Here is an 18,441-nt window from a genome sequence, read left to right as displayed (position 1 = left end):
ACCGTGGCTCTCTGCAGCCTCGATCTTCTGGGCTCAAGCAATCCTTCCACATCAGCCTCCCAAGTAGGTGAGACCAGAGGCATGTGCCATCATGGCTGGCTAATTCTTCCATTTATTTATTTATTTATTTATTTATTTATTTATTTATTTGAGACAGAGTCTCACTCTATCACCCAGGCTGGAGTGCAGTGTCGTGATCTCGGATCACTGCAACCTCTGCCTCCTGGGTTCAAGGAATTCTCATGCCTCAGCCTTCCAAGTAGATGGGATTACAGGCATGGGCCACCACACCCAGCTAATTTTTGTATTTTTAGTAGAGACAGGGTTTCACCATGCTGGCCAGGCTGGTCTCGAACTCCTGACCTCAAGTGATCTGCCCACCTCAGCCTCCCAAAGTGCTGAGATTACAGGTGTGAGCCACTGCGCCCAGCCTTATTTTTGTTTTTTATCAAGGCAGGGTTTCTACAGGCTGGTCTTGAATTCCTGGGCTTACGTGAACCTCCCACCTCGGCCTCTCAAAGTGCTGGACATGACCACCACCAGGCCTGAAATACTTCTTTAGATTTGGTAAACAACTACTGCCCAGATGCCCCCAAGGCCCCCATCTCACTTTCTGTTCCCTGGGAATCTTCTGTGTCCTTATGATATTAAAAGTTAATGCCTATTACAACAGTGTGATCTTGAACCCTGCTTCATTCAGTGCTGAAGTCTGGAGACTTTCTGGTTGCATGATGGCCATGTGTAGTCCTGCTTTAAAGTTCCCACTACCTGGCTTCTGAACATTACCTCTGGCACCTTTCTCACAATCCATAGAGCCACTCCACACATACTTCCCAAACCTTACCCTGTCCAGAGAGACAAAGACCATGGAAGATGGAAGGGGAAAAGAGGCAACCTTCATGTTGGTATTGGAACCACAAATGCCTGTCCTAACACCATTTGATATTTTGAATAGCACATCACAAATTGAGATGAATAAGAGGTATCCAATGCCCTTAAATACATATAGAGATAAATAGACGTTAAAAGGCAATTACTGTACAGTACATTCCATAGAGTTTTGTGCACTAAGCAGGATCTTCAACCCAGCCTTAACACTGAAAGAACTAGAATCAGAGGAAATGGCCTTTAAGCAAAATCCTGAAGGCCACATTGCCAAGAGAGTTGCTACTGGGGAGGGCAGAAAAAAAATCCTGTGTACATCTCCAAGGAGATGATGGTCCATGCATCTTAGGGAAACAGAAAGTAGTTCAGTGGGGAGAGAACTGATAACTGAAAGAGACAGTGAGATACTGGAAGTGAGAATTGGGAGTAGAGAAAAGGTAAAGATCATTTGTGCCAAGGGAAAGATGTTTTTCAATCTTTTACTCCATACTCTAGCAGAGTTTGATTTACAAAACCTTACTTCTTCAAAACTATTATCACTCCACATTTCTCAAAGGAATAAATCCAAGCCTTTATCAATATTTCCCTAGAATCATATTTACAAAATATTAATATTTTAAAAAAACAAAGGAGATTGCAAGGCAGAGAAATGGCATTAAAACATGGAACATTTGTCCATCTTTCTACCCGTGGTAACATTTAAAAGCCTTCATATTACAAAAGCTGAAAGCATTGGCCCAGAGACAGGCAGCTTGGGGACTCAGCAAGATCTGAGTCCTTGATTAGACCCATGACATTGTAAAAGCTACTTAACTAGTCAGCCTTCATCTATGAAAAATGGGTTAAGCATAGAGCATGCAAAGTGTATGGGAAGCTGCCTGCCACAGATGCATTCACTAAGTTTGCCATCACTGATTTTATTTAAATTATAGAATAGATAAGTGAATATGACTGCAGTTATGAGAAAAAGCCATAACATTCTTCTTTTCCTTTTTTTCTGTAAATATTGACAAACTAATATCTTGTTCCAGGTATTACATAGTGGTGGACAGCCTGGAAGGCAGGATATTATAAGGGCTTAATTTAAAGTCATCTGAGTCAAGTGAATTAACATATTTTAATAACTTCCTACATCATAGAAATAAGCCTGAAGTTGTTCCAGAATGTGTAGGCTGAGGTGAGGAGGCAGCCCAGAAGGAAACTAGATAAAGTGTAAACAAATTCTAAGATTATAGGCAGTTAATGGAATGGTGAGAATGAGATTGTATCTTCAATTTACGGAGACATCAGGAGATAATTTAGGTAAATTAGACAGTTAAAAACTATGTCCAGATAACAAGAAACATACTGGAGTACTGTTATTACTCCAAGTTTCCTTTTCTATCTTTCAGAAGCATCTACACAGTGATCATCAAAGAATGTAGCTGTGTGTATAATTTGCAAGAAGACCTAAAATTTTCTTTATTGCAAAGACAACCTGATTACCTCACTATCTAAAAGGAACAACTAGCACAAATTATAGCTAGAAAATTGCCTCACTAATGTAGTCCCAGATTAACCTCTGTAAATACATTCAAATGTTCAGGCATCACCACGGACATAACTCTAAAAACATTTAAATGTATTAGCACAGTCCAACTAGTGGATGAAAGTATGCTGTTTGGCCTGGTATTAGAAAAGCTGAAGTCTTTCAAGTACTGTTATCACTCTTATTATTCATATCTTTACATATCTCTCTTTAAATGGATGGTTTATATCCAGTTTCTTTCTATTCACTTCTAGTAAAGAATGATCATGCAAAAATGTTAAAATATTAAGAATAAAGACTTCAATAGCCATAGCTCTAAGTATCAATATTTTCCTTCAAGACTCTTTTTATGAATCTTTATCTTAAAATTGCTCATGTTCCAGAAGGGGTATACAATTGCATCTAAACCTGTATTATCTTTTCCTAAACCATGATATGAACTATTAATATTTTAAACCAAGTGTGTATGGGGGGGTGTTTTTAGCATATTAGGACAAGTTAGTAATTGAGCAAGTATTCTGCTTTTATGTTGTAGCAATTTGTTTTGTATGTAATTGCTCATAAAACAAGCATCACTCTTTTGTAGAATATGGTTGTAGATTATGAACATGCCCAAAGGCTCAGCAAAGGGAATCTGACTATAAATTTAGCAGAAATAATAAATGTACTAGTTTCCACTGTTTTCTGGGAAATCAGAATGTCTCCTTTTTAATATTACTGGATTCATGTGTGCTCAGAAGCAGGCCAAAGCACCTTAGCTGTTTCTTGTTTTCTCCTTCCTGTTTTCCTTCTTTTTCTTCTTCTTCATCTTTTTTTTGTTGTTGTTGTTAAGGGAGGGTAATAGGGGTAAAAATATTGCCTGAATATACATTTCTCCAGAAGGGAAATTAAATTGCTATTTAACTTGATCTGATCATTTCTGTCTTGAATTGTTTCTTCTCTTCTGTTGCTATATTTTAGGTTCAGAGTTCAATTAGCAAAATTATAGTTTTGTTTCTCCCATGGTGAGTGTCTTTTAAATAAAATGATTTAACTAAGAAACTGCATTGTGAGTGATTACATTTATCTCAGCATGCGTTCTATTTCTCTCTGGTTTGGCCAATTAGAGATATAACAAAGGCCTATGAATTCTATCACATCTACAAACTATACTGCTTAGCATTACATTAAAATCTCAAACCTAATCTCTAAATATCTTAATCTCTAAATACTGGAATCTCTAAAGTGTTCCAATCTCTGTATACTACTTATAGATATGATATCCATCTAATTCAAAAGATGGAGTTTAGTGAATATTGGTTCCCTTACGCTACTGTGAATACATCCCTAGGAGACACTGTGTTTAATAATACATTTTAAAAACGAAAATAAATATATTCATACATATCAGATGTTATAAGGTCAACAATTGATTTGACTTGGAAAGAAATTGAATTTTTCTGATTTAATTACCTTTGTGCCTTTTTAGTCTTAAAATATTATTTCTTTCACTTAATAATAGTGATAATAGTGAATAGTTCCCTCACTAGTATGTATTATGATGAATTGGCAACATAATTTTATAAAATGTTTTATTATTTATGATTTGTATATGTTTGAAATCTATCCCTTTATTTGTATTGCTTTTCTGATGAAAATTCTAGACTTGGGTGACATGGTTGGAAATTGAGACTGAAAATATTCTGACTATATATATATATACACACACACACACATATATGTGTGTATATATATGTTAGATTGGTCACCTAATTTTATTCTTTTTATTTTATTGTTTTTAAATCAAACTCGTTTTAAACTCCCTGTGATAATATAAGGAGACACACTACACAGCACAACGTTAGGGCAGAAAATAGGTTATTTACAAAAATCATTTAGAGTAAAATCACATTTTTATTTCAACAAATATATCAGATTAATTGTATCTACATGATAATTTGATGCTATAAGTTTATTCATACCGGGAAAATTGTCACATTAAAAATTCTCAAAATAATTTTGGCACAGGTCAAATCTTCTCATTTTGCTAAGTCCCTGAGCTCTTTGAAGAGGCTGACCTCATGCACTGACCTTTTCCCCATCCACCCTGGTCCCCTCTCTCCAGAATGCCTTGCTACATGCTCTGTCCTCAAAGCTACTTTTATCCCTGCCCATATTAACTGTAGGTGAACATTTAATGATATCACCTTTTTAGCCAATGATGCTCTGCAGAAACCATGCAGCTTCTCTGACAAGTAGACTTAAGAGTCCCTACCCCAAATAGGACCTCATACCATTTTCCCGATGTTTACTGACAAAGAAGAGGATCCAGATGAGGGTACACTTTGTGTATGCTTCATATTATTCATAAAATTGCCTGTAATGGTCAATCTTTTAACATTTCCAAAGCTCATGTCTCAGAAGATCATCCAAACATTGGATGGCAAAGAGGTCAATGTCAATGTCAAGCTTATTGGCAAATAAGTGGTGTTGGCGCAGCATCCAGTTCAAGTCACCAGCTCCAAAAATGCACACCAAGTGATTGTGGTCCCCATCGCAGTGGGTAGGGAGCACCTTTGGAAGCATCACCCTCCAAGTACTGCCACTTGACAAACCTGGCAACTGCATGCATGTCAGACAAGTCATACTTATGGTTTGTGGAGAGTGAACCAGGGACTTCAGGAATACTCTGGATGGTATCCCAGAGATGCTCATCAGGGCTGTGTCTGTCTTGTGCCTGCCCCATAAACTTTTGGATTTTTTTCATTCTGTAGTACATACCCCACATCCTCCCTGCTGACCACAAAATAGGCACACCTTGAACAAAGAAGTGTTTCAAGTGGAGTAAGCATTTTAATTTTCCCTGTGTTCGTCAGTTTTCCAAAAACCTCATACTGCTTTTTCCACCTTTCTCCTTTATTGAATGGCATCCTCTCCATTTCGAGGTTGTTTTCTCCCATTAACAACTTGATCTTCCTGACAATTTCTAGGTTGGATTTAATGGGAAAATCCATCCCACAAAGTTTTACCAAGTATTTCCAGCCTGCAGTCATTGCTTAGAGGTCCTTCAGGCAGTTGAGGTCAGCCTGAACCTGGCTCCATGATGCATAAACCACAGCCTCCAATTAGCTCGCCAGGAAGACTTTACTGAAACAGAATGCAAGGCCCATCACTCCAGCTAAAAAGGAATCCTCTGATTTTTTGTCCACGTGAATGCGATAGAAGTTCTGAGGCATATAGATGGCCCTCGGTAGCCTGTAAAGCATTTCAATCTTGTGATGAACTGCTATAGAATATGCTGTTTGAAACTCCGCCTCTTGTTTACAAAGGGGTTCTATGGTATATTGATGTATTTGTGTCTCTTGATGAAATAAGTATGGTCACTGGTTATGTTTATATAGTTGGCACGTGTTCACTGAGGGTACTTTAAAAATTTTACTGTTAGCATCTCAAACTTTACCTTTTGGATTTCATCTACATCACCCTGTAAAACTTTGGTGCAATTAATATCACTACTAGTATTCTCTCCAACAAGCTCCACGTGTCTGACACAAATTCGGGCTTTGATGAATCCTTAAAAAAAAAAAAAGGGATAAGAAAAAAATCTCCTCTGAAGCAACTTCCTTAGCATTTCAAACAATAATCAGGGACTTTCCTTTGTGAAGGGCAGTCTTCTATCCTCCAATCACCAATGATTTTCCCTCCATTGTGGCCTCTGTTTGCATTTATCAGAAGTGCAAAGGCATATTGAAATGAAGAACAGCACATTTGGAAGTAAGGAAAGTCTGAATCATTTAGTAGTGATTCCAGGTGACATCCTGCACCCACTCCAAGTACCTCTCATGCTCTCAGGTGGCTTAAATGTACCAGGCATCTTCCAATAATGATATGTTCTATGAGGCTTTAAAAAACTGTGCACAAAGGAGCAGTTGGATTCATTTATGGAGTCCCCAGTTCCTGAGTGATAAAGCACTCTGCTGTTGTTTAGCAGATGCTCGATGGAGGAGGTCCTGATGGAGTGGGCAAAGCCACACCAGGCCACTCCTTGTCCCCCTTTTTTATTTTTTCTTTACTTTTGTTTCAGTAGGTTTTTGGGGAACAGGTAGTGTTTGTTTATGTGGATAAATTCTTTAATGATGATTTCTGAGATTTTGGTCCACCCATCACTGGAGCAGTGTACACTGCACCCAATGTGTAGTCTTTTATCTCTTACCTCCCTTCCCCCACTTCCCACCCCAATGGTCCCCAAAGACCATTGTTTCATTCTTATGCTTTTGCATCCTCATAGCTTAGCTCCCAGTTATAAGTGAAAACATTATCATATCTGGTTTGCCATTCCTCAGCTACTTTACTTAGAATAATGATTTTCAATTTCATCCATGTTGCTGCAAATGCCATTATTTCATTCCTTTTTATGGCTGAGTAGTATTCCCTGGTGTGTGTGTGTGTGTGTGTGCGTGCACGCACGTGCATGTATCACACTTTCTTTATCCACTTATTGATTGATGGGCATTTGGGCTGGTTTCATATTTTTGCAATTGCAAATTGTATGGCTATAAACATAGGTATGCAAGTGTCTTCTCGATATAATGCCTTCTTTTCCTCTGGGTATATACCCAGTAGTGGGATTGCTGGATCAAATGGTAGATCTCCTTTTAGCTTTTTAAGGAATCTTCATACTACTTTCCATAGTGATTGTACTATTTACATTCCCACCAGCAGTGTAAAAGTGTTCACTTTTCACCACATCCGCAACAACATCTATTTTTTGATTTTTTCATTACAGCTATTGTTGCAGAAGTAAGGTGGTATTGCATTGCGGTTTTTATTTACAATTCCCTGATCATTAGTGATTTTGAGCATTTTTTCATATGTTTGTTGGCCATTTGTATATCTTCATTTGACAATTGTCTATTCATGTCCTTAGCACACTTTTTAATAGGATTATTTGTTTTACCCTTCCTGATTTGTTTGAGTTCCTTGTAGATTCTCAATATTAGTCCTTTGCCAGATACATAGTTTGCCCAAGATGATCATGTGATTTTTGTTTTGAATTCTGTTTATGTGATGTATCACATTTATTGTCTCGCCTATGTTAACATCCCTGCATCCCTGGTATGAAAACCACTTGCTCATGGTGGATTTTCTTGATGATATGTTTGATTCAGTTAGCTAATATTTTGTTGAGGATTTTTACATCTATATTCATCAGGGATATTGATCTGTAGTTTTCTTTTTTCTTTTCTTTGAGATGGAGTCTTGCTCTGTCACCCAGGCTGGAGTGCAGTGGCGCAATCTCGGCTCACTGCAACGTCCGCCTCCCGGGTTCAAGCAATTCTCCCGCCCCAGCCTCCTGAGTAGCTGGGATTACAGGCACTCATCATCATGCTTGGCTAATTTTTTTTCTGTTTTTGTAGAAACAGGGTTTCACCATGTTGGCCAAGCTGGTCTCAAACTCCTGACCTCAGGTGATCCGCCCGCCTCGGCCTCCCAAAGTGCTGGGATTACAGGCATGAGCTGCCCCATCTGGCTGTTTGTTTTGTTGTTGTTGTTATGTCCTTTCTTGGTTTTGGTATTCAGATGATACTGGCTTCATAGAATGATTTAGGGTGGATTCCCTCTTTCTCTATCTTCGGAATAGGTTCAGTAGAATTGGTACTAATTCTTTGAATTTCTGAGATAACTCAGCTGTGAATCCATCTGGTCCTGGACTTTTCTTTCTTGGCAATTTTTTTTTACTACCATTTCAATCTTGCTGCTGGTTATTGGTCTCTTCAGAGTTTCTATTTCTTCCTGGTTTAACCTAGGAGGGTTGTGTATTTCTAGGAATTTATCCATGTCCACTAAGTCTTCTAGTTTATGTGCATAACAGTGTTCATAGTAACCTTGAAAATCTTTTGTATTTCTGTGGTATGCATTGTAATAGCTGCTGTTTCATTTTTAATCGTGCTTATTTGGATCTTCTCTCTTCTTTTCTTGGTTAATCTCATTAATGTTCTATCGATTTTGTGTATCTTTTCAAAAAACCAGCTTTTTGTTTCATTCATCTTTTGTATTTTTGTTTGTTTGTTTCAGTTTCATTTAGTTCTTCTCTGATCTTTGTTATTTCTTTTCTTCTTCTGGGTTTGGGCTTGGTTTGTTCTTGTTTCTCTCGTTCCTTGAAGCGTGACCTTAGACTATTTGTGTTCTTTCAGACTTTTTGATATAGGTATTTAAGGCTATGAACTTTCCTCTTAGCAACACTCTTGCTGTATCCCAGAGATTTTAATAGGTTGGGTCACTATTATAATTCAGTTCAAATGATTTTTAATTAATTTTCATCTTGATTTCATTGTTGACGTGATAATCACTCAGGAGCAGATTATTGAATTTCATGTATTTACATAGTTTCAAGGATTCCTTTTGTAGTTGATTTGCAATTTTATTCCACTGTGGTCTGAGAGAGTATTTGATATAATTTCAATTTTCTTAAATTTATTGAGACTTGTTTTATGGCCTATTGATATGGTTTGGTGGTTTCCCCATCCAAATCTCATCTTAAATTCCCATGTGTTAAGGGAGGAATCTGGTGAGAGGTAATTGAATCACAGGGTAGGTCTTTCCCATGCTGTTCTTGTGATAGTGAATAAGTCTCATGAGATCTGATGGTTTTATAAAGGGGAGTTTCTCTGCACAAGTTCTCTTTGTCTGCTGCCATCCATGTAAGATGTGACTTGCTTCTTGCTTTCTGCCATGACCATTAGGCTTCCCCAGTCATGTGAAACTGTAAGTCCATTAAACCTCTTTCTTTTATAAAATGCCCAGTCTCAGTTATGTCTTTATCAGTAGCATGAAAATGGACTAATATAGTAAATCAATACCAGTAGAGTGGGGCACTGCTGAAAAGATATCCAAAAACATGGAAACAACTTTGGAACTGGGTAACAGGCAGAGGATGGAATTGTTTAGAGAGCTCAGAAGAAGATAGGAAAATGTGGAAAAGTTTGGAACTTGCTAGAGACTTGTTGAATGGTTTTGCCCAAAATGTTAATAGTTATATGAACAATAAAGTCCAGGCTGAGGTGGTCTCAGATGGAAATGAGGAAGTTGTTGGAAACTGGAGCAAATGTGGCTCTTGCTATGTTTTAGCAGAGACTGGAGGCATTTTGCTCATGGCCTAGAGATTTTTGGGACTTTGAACTTGAGAGAGATGATTTAGGATATCAGGTGCAATAAATTTCTAAGCAGCAAAGCAGTCAAGAGGTGACTTGGGTGCTGTTAAAGACATTTGGTTTTATCAAAGAACCAGACTTCATAAAACTTTAGAAAATTTACAGTCGGACAATGCAATAGTAAAAGAAATCCCATTTCCTGGAGAGAAATTTAAGCCTGCTGCAGAAATTTGCATAAGTCACAAGGAGCCGAATATGAATCCCCAAGACAATGAGGAAAATGTCTCCAGAGCATGTCAGAGGTCTTCACCACAGCCCCTCCCATCACAGGCCTGAAGGCCTAGGAGGAATAAGTGGTTTTGTGGCCAGGCCCAGGGTCCCTGTGCTGTGTGCAGCCTACAGACTAAATGTTCTGAGTCCCAACAGCTCCAGCCATGACTGAAAGGGGCCAATTAGAGCTCGGGTTGTGGCTTCAGAGAGTGCAAGCCTCAAGCCTTGGCAGTTTTGGGAACCTCTGCCAAGATTTCAGAGGATGTATGGAAACGTCTGAATGCCCAGGCAGAAGTTTGCTGCAGGGGTCTCCACACATCCTCTTAAATCTAGGCAGACGTTCCCAAAGCTCAATCCGTGACTTTTCTGCACTGGCAGGCTCAAAATCACATGGAAGCTGCCAAGGTTTGAGGCTTGCTAGGCCAATGCAGAAGGAAAATGCGGGGTCAGGGCCCCATAAAGAGTCCCTACTGGGACACTGCCTAGTGGAACTGTGAGAAGAGGGCCACCATCCTCCAGACCCCAGAATAAAAGATCCACTGACAGCTCACATATGCACCTGGAAAAACTGCAGACACTCGATGCCAGCCTGTGAAGGTAGCCAGGCTCTTAATCTGATAGGTTTTCCTTTATGTGTTACCTGATGCTTTTGCCTCACAGCTTTTAAGGTTCTTTGCTTTGCCTGACCACATTTTTTACTTTCCTTACCAAATCCTGATTTAAAAAAAAAAATTACAGCCTGAAGACATTTCTATGAAAAACTAGGGGCAAAGGAAGAGTTCTAACAAGAACTTTTATCTCCTGAACTCACCTATCTTTTGATGATAATCTTTCTGAGAACATTGTAACTCACAGCACATTTTATGAGAGTAAGGGTAGAGGTAGTATATATGTGCAGATTAAAGATTAAGAAAACAATATATTTGTCTACCCTCTGGCCCCAAATCAAATACCCTCATATATCAGACTTTGGGAGCATCCTGTATAATCTTCCCGTTGCTCCCAAAGAACACCATGCCCTCACCATCATTAGCTCAGTGTTGATGTTCTATATTATTTTATCTTGTAGGTACATTTTCCTAAATTCATTATTTATAACCATATGAATTCACCTTAATATAGATGACATAATATTTCATGTATGCTTTTTTTTGCCTCTCTTTTCATCACCTGCATGTTGCAGTGTATCCACAGTGACATATGCAGCAATAACTAATTTATGAATATGTCAAGATTAATTCATCCATTCTTATGTTAATGGTCATTTTGGTCATTTCTACTTTTTTTTTCTCCCACTTAAAATAAAGCTGTAAACTTTCTTGTATATGCTTCCTGGTGAATGTATGGGTAATTCCATTACTGGATAGCATGGGATCTATTACTTCAACTTTACCAAATAATCCTAAATTGTTCCCACAGGAGTGCATGTGAGCCTCCATTGCCCAACATCTTTAGTATTATTTGTCATAATCAATTTCTAAAATTTATATATTAGAGAGAAACATTATTGTCAAACCATGTCGTATTTTAATTTGCATTTCCTTAATTATCAATATCATTTCTTTGTAATTATAATTACTATGCAACACATTAGACAAAAGAATTACTGAGCATACCTGTGAATCCTGTGTTCAAAAAAGGCTACTGCAATTGCATCATGTTTTCATGAAAGATGGGATGGTCAAAATATCACCTGAATTTGTCAAACTAGAAGCAAAGAAGTTGGGGATTTGTACTCCTGAATGTGGTTATGGATTTTAACCAGCACTGTAGGGGGATTGATATAAACCCTCACGTGTTTCTGGCTCTCTATTCAGGCAATGAAGTTCTTGCTGCTAAAGGGTCATCTACCATAGGAGAGTAACAACTGGGCCAGCAGAGAGAAAAGCACACTTTGAAGCAAGCAGAGAGGTACACAGAAACAGTAACAGAAATTTCAGGGCACTCATCTACACAGAGTACCAATGGCATCCTCTCTAGGAGAATCTTGATAGTTTGGTAAATGGAAAAGGGGTTCTTACCAAAGTGTTCAACTTAGAAGGATTTCTCTATAGCTATCTTTAAGGACTGTTCTATACCTAGTTGTCAGCAATGTGTTGACCAGTCACACCAGTGAAGACATAGAAACTATGTATATCAGATATGAAGATAATTTCAAACTAGGAAAAATAAACACAAAATGGGTCAAATTAAGTTTTAAAATGCTGTTAATAGGCGTGATTAGCAGACACCAAGAAGACAAATTTAAAATCTTTTATTTGTATTTTAAAATTCACTTATTTACATACAGAAAGGAGAACCAATTTAGAAATTGATAGGTTTTTATTGACCACATGCCTAGGTAAGTTAACAACTATGGTGAATCTGCTAAAATAAGATAATGAAATAATATACTCCTTTAATGGAAGGAAACCATCTTAATCAATTTAGATATGTTCTATTTGTAACACATTTAGAGGTTATTTGCCTTGGAATGCCGTGGCTTTTAAGAGATAATATAAAACAAAAGTCAGAGCAAAAAGGAACGTGAGGATGAAGATGGGATTTTGGAAGGAGAATAAAAGTCACAGATCTGGGGGATATTTAATCCGGAATAGAGATTATTAAGAAAGTATACTCATCCATTGTTTCCTAAAGCTTTTTTTTTTTTTTTTTTTGGAGTGCAGTGGCACAATCTCGGCTCACTGCAAGCTCCGCCTCCCGGGTTCACGCCATTCTCCTGCCTCAGCCTCCGGAGTAGCTGGGACTACAGGCGCCCGCCACCATGCCTGGCTCATTTTTTGTATTTTTAGTAGAGACAGGGTTTCACAGTGTTAGCCAGGATGGTCTCGATCTCCTGACCTCGTGATCCGCCCACCTCGGCCTCCCAAAGTGCTGGGATTACAGGCGTGAGCCACCGCGCCCAGCAGTTTCCTAAAACTTTTCACAGGCTTTCTTCTTAAAATGAAATCAATAAAGATAATATAGTGTCTTCATTGTGAAATTTAACAAATATAGTAAATCAAACACCCTAGGTAACTAACTTATCATTCATGAAATAAAATATGATTAGCTCCTATAAAAGAAAGAAACATATCTCTTCTCAATCAGAATTGCCTCTTGCTGAATAACGTGAATCTTAGTATTTACTTTTTCCCCCTGGTTCTGCACTAATGTATACATCAAACTATTACCTGATTGCTTTTTTCGATTGTTTGTTTTTCAATTTTTTTAAAGGGGAATAATCTATATTGTTTGCAGAACTTATTTATTTATTTATTTATTTATTTATTTATTTATTTATTATTTTTGAGATGGAGTCTCGTTCTGTCGCCTGGCTGGAGTGTGGTGGTGTGATCTCAGCTCACTATAACCTCTACCTCCTGGGTTCAAGGGATTCTCCTGCCTCAGCCTCCCAAGTAGCTGGGACTACAGGCATGCACCACCACACCCACCTAATTTTTGTATTTTTAGTAGAGACGGGGTTTCACTATGTTGTTCAGGCTGGTCTCAAACTCCTGACCTCAGGTGATCCACCCACCTTGGCCTCCCGAAGTGCTGAGATTACAGGCATAAGCCACCGCTCCCAGCTGGAATTTATTCTTTTAAAATTCTCTGTGTGTGTGTGTGTGTGTGTGTGTGTGTAAGAGTTTTATTTAGTGAAACTATAATTTATTCATTTGTATTGTTTGCCATTTAAAAAAATATACCACAATTTCACTATGTATATTATTATGGATTAGCATTTGAGTTGTTTTGAATGTTTTGTATGTTACCTACAATGCTGTAATTGATATTTCTGTAAATATGCACATTGAATTATTTAGCATATATTTCTAGAAACAGTAATGGCAGGTCATCTCACTTTGGTTTTCTGTTCTGGCTGTGGTATTTCTCTTAGCTCATTTCTTCCTTCTTTTATGTTCTGATTACTTTTTGCCATTCCATCCTTTCTTTCTCTATAAGTTATAGGCTCTTACTATCTTTTGAAATAGGTAACCTAAAAATAAAATACATATACTGAACTTATCATAGCTTACTGGTCATCATCATTTTTACCCTTCTGACAGACATCACAAATTACCTTGAACTCCTTAACACAATTTCTTTCACTCCTTTGCCTTACAATACACTGTCATAATACTTATCTTTTTAAAAAAAAACTACTAAAAAAACTTGTAAGAAATTATGAATAAATTATTACTGTTTAATAAGCTAGCTTTCAATTCAGTTACATTTATCACTCACTTCCTTTAGATTTTTTAGATCTCTCTCCTATTCCGTATTTTACTTGCCTAAATTATTTTCAAAAATTAGAATCTTCTGGTAGAGTATGCTTCTGTTATTATTTTTTTCTGAAAGTAACATTGTTATTTTTGAAAGAGTTTGACATGTATGAAATTCTACATTGAATAATATTTTCTTCCAGCACCCTGTCTATTTAATTCCACTATATCTTCCATTGTTGCTGCTGGGATGTAAAAGATCATTGTAACTGCCACTTGCTTGAAGAAACTCTCTTTTCTTGCTACTTAAAAGATTTTCTTTTTGTCTTTGATTATCTGCAGTTTCACAATGATTTCTTTAGGCATAGAGCTCCTTTTTTTATCTATACTGTTTGAGATTTGTGGAGCTTCATAAATCTATGTATCTGTATCTTTAAACATTTCAGGACAATTGTTAGTGATAGTATATTAAACACTGCCTGTGCTTTATTCTTCCCTCTTCTAATCTTCAGCGAGAAAATCCCCTCCCTCCTCAAATCACATGTTATATATTCTCATTCTAATCTCTATGTCTCTTAACTTTGTCAACATTCAACGTTTTTGTTTCTCTGTGCTGATTTTTGATACTTTTTTCTGAAGTATCTTTCAGTTTACCAACTGTCTTGTCAACTAGGAATAACCTGCTCTTAAACCTGTCCAGTGACATTTTTACTCATTTTTTTTTTTTCAAAGTTTGATTGTGTTGTTTGCAGAACTACTTTTTTACTTTTTTGGAGCTTTATGTTTTCTAGGTCATTCTTTCAAAATTGCCTTCAGAATTATTTATTTTAAAACTTGAAGTATCATTAAAAAGTCAGGAAACAACAGGTGCTGGAGAGGATGTGGAGAAATAGGAACACTTTTACACTGTTGGTGGGATTGTAAACTAGTTCAACCATTATGGAAAACAGTATGGCGATTCCTCAAGGATCTAGAACTAGAAGTACCATATGACCCAGCCATCCCATTACTGGGTATATATCCAAAGGATTATAAATCATGCTGCTATAAAGACACATGCACACGTATGTTCATTGCGGCACTATTCACAATAGCAAAGACTTGGAATCAACCCAAATGTCCATCAGTGACAGAATGAATTAAGAAAATGTGGCACATATACACCATGGAATACTATGCAGCCATAAAAAAGGATGAGTTTGGGTCCTTTGTAGCGACATGGATGCAGCTGGAAACGATCATTCTCAGCAAACTATCACAAGAACAGAAAACCAAACATCGCATGTTCTCACTCATAGGTGGGAACTGAACAATGAGATCACTTGGACTCAGGAAAGGAGAATATCACACACCGGGGCCTATTATGGGGAGGGGGTGGGGGGAAGGATTGCATTGAGAGTTATACCTGATGTAAATAACGAGTTGATGGGTGCTGACGAGTTGATGGGTGCAGCACACCAACATGGCACAAGTATACATATATAACAAACCTGCACGTTATGCACATGTACCCTAGAACTTAAAGTATAATAATAAAAAAATACAAAAATAAAATTTAAAAACTTGAAGTAAAATATTTGTGCAAAAGAGATACGGGGATTTAGGAAAAAATATTGAAAATCAAGTGATATCCTATAATTACATAAAGATGAATAAATAAACATTTTGAAGCTTACTCTGCTGAATTTTTCTCATTTTCTCCTTCACACCAGTTTTCACAATTTTTAATCTTGATTTGAAATCTATTTTTGACTGTATCAATGGGGTTATAGATTCACCAAATTCCACTGTGTTTTTCCATTTGGAGGCTCTGGAAGGAGCTAACAGAATGCAACGGTTTGAATGTGGAAACATAATCCCCAAAGCAACAGAGTTTAGAGATGGAATTTTTTTTTTTTTTTTTTTTTTTTTTTTTGAGAACACAGAGTTTTGCTCTTCTTGCTCAGGCTGGAGTGCAATGGTGCGGTCTCGACTCACTGCAACCTCTGCCTCCTGGGTTCAAGTGATTCTCCCATCTTAGCCTTCCCAGTAGCTGAGATTATACCACGCCTGGCTAATTTTTGTATTTTTAATAGAGATGGGGTTTCACCATGTTGGCCAGGTTGGTCTCGAACTCCTGACCTCAGGCGATCTGCCTGTCTTGGCCTCTCAAAGTGCTGGGATTACAGTCGTGAGCCACTGCGCCCGGCATAGAAGTGGACTTTTAAGAGGTAATTAGATCGTGAGGGCTTTGTTCTCATGAATGGATTAATGCTGTTATTGCAGGAGTGGGTTAGTTATATGGGAGTATCATGGGGTACTCACTTGCCCTTTCACTTTCCACCATGGGAAGGTACAGACAGAAGGTTCTCACTAGATCCAGTCACCTCGACCTTGGCCTTCCCAGACTTAAACACTGTAAGAATAAACCTCTGTTCTTTATAATTACCCAGTCCCTGGCATTCTTTTATAGCAGCACAAAATGGACTAATATAGAAGATGAGAGTGAGAATAAACTATTCACGTTCCTGGGTCTTTCATTTAATTTCATCAAGGGCTAGCTGTGTCACTTGGACAAAGGCCAGCCCTCCTGTTCACCAGCCTATGCTACAGCTATAGCGTCTAGGATATGCTGGCAGCTAAATTGTTTGCCTCATTAGACCAAGTGGTGATAGCAGCGCCCTTACTGCAAGTCACTAACACTGCACTAGTATATGTTGGTTGACCTTACCTCTACACGTATAACAACTTTATAACAACTAACAACTCTCCCTTTATTAAACTTACCAATTATCTGTTTCTCTTTACTAACCATTTTCTGCTGAGACCTAGATTAATATAGACCTGGAATGGCACATTACTTTTCTATCAATGAACATTCAATAGGTATATACTAAAACATTTTATAGCTAACTTTTTTGTGGATATATATATATATGGCATACACATATAAATCCACATATATATAGTGTGTTATATATATAATAGATAGAGATTTATATATATATTCATCCACCAAATATATCCATATTTTATATATATATCTCCACACATACATATGTGTGTCTGTATACTTACCAAATATATCCATATTATATATATTTACACATATATATATGTGTATACAATTTTACTATATGCAATAAATACATACATGTATATGTATATATGTGTATATACATAATATTTTACTCAAGGACCATTTATTCTATAAGGTTAAATTATAAATATACGTAATTATAAGTTGCCAAACTAATGTACAGAAATGGAATAGACAGGAAATTGTAATACTTAAAACACAACGTTAAAAATTAACAAATCTAAATCACATACTAAATATCATGTTAAAGAATAGAAGGAATAATGTAAACTTGAAATTTTAGGCCATGTAGACTAGTAAATTTGAAGTCATATTATGTTAAACATGAATAGAAGAGACAAAGATATATTTCTTAATTAATTTTCATATGCTATTTGTAGATTTAGTAAAATTTGCCATTGAAGCTACTGAGCAATATGACCTGCAAGGGTAGAACATAAATGAGGCAGATTTGGGCCTGAGGTACTGGTTTGGGATTAATTTGTTCAGGTCAACGGTTGAAGTTGTGACATGAGTAATATCCATACAATAAACTGTTAAGAGAATTTCCACAAATATTTATTTTTTGGGAAAAAACATTATTTATGAGCAGGAGAAACAAACATCCAGTCAATAAAATAGATAAAAGGAAACATAAGGGATTTAATTAGATAAGAATGATGCTATCAGCTTACCGCCAAATCTACTAATCTGCTGGTACCTACGCTCTCTGTCTTCTCTCCTGTCACAGTGTGTTAACTGCTCCTGCTCCCACCCAAACGCAGTCCTTTATTTTCTGGACCACATTCCTTTTTACTGCCCTGAATAAGCCCTGCCCCTGCCATTATCCCCTTTTTCTCTTGCATTGTAATTTTTACCTTTCTCTGTAAGATTACTCTCATAGGCTATGACCATGCCATTATACTATCTTTAAAACATAATTCACCTGATGTAACAGCCCTGTGTTAGATTCGATTATATTTTTCATATAAGTCTTTCATATGTTTCTCTAGATTTTATGGTGTCTATTTCCCAGCCCTGTTCATATTGAGCTTGGCTGCATGATTGATTGCCTGATGGAATGTCATTGGATGTGACATCAGCAGAGGCTTGATGATCACTTCTGTTATTTTTTCTGCTCTCTTGAATTCCTACAATGTGCATGAGAAGCACATAAGACATGTAACTGCTGGCCCTTCAGCCTGTGCCCTAGAATGAAGACACGAGGAATAAAACTGGACCCAACTATAAGCCTGAAGTGTCATCAGGTCAAGACAAACCCAGTGGAGATCAGTCAAACATAGCCAATCTTCAAACAAGGGACCATAAAAATCAATGTTTGGTGTTGTAATCCATCAAGATTTT

General features: G+C 37.2%; 1 protein-coding gene and 1 pseudogene across 2 annotated transcripts in view; both read right to left on the bottom strand.

Annotated features, from left to right (window-relative positions):
* CDH12 (cadherin 12) overlaps window positions 1–18,441 on the bottom strand; it is a 1,094,618-nt gene that overhangs the window by 827,974 nt on the left and 248,203 nt on the right. The window lies entirely within an intron of this gene.
* Window positions 4,455–6,023, bottom strand: LOC140711586 (beta-1,3-galactosyl-O-glycosyl-glycoprotein beta-1,6-N-acetylglucosaminyltransferase-like; annotated as a pseudogene).

Source organism: Chlorocebus sabaeus, chromosome 4, assembly GCF_047675955.1.
Source record: "Chlorocebus sabaeus isolate Y175 chromosome 4, mChlSab1.0.hap1, whole genome shotgun sequence".
NCBI classification, from domain to species: Eukaryota; Metazoa; Chordata; class Mammalia; order Primates; family Cercopithecidae; genus Chlorocebus; species Chlorocebus sabaeus.
Note: the sequence above shows the minus strand (reverse complement) of the source record. Positions and strands in the feature narration are given on the sequence as shown.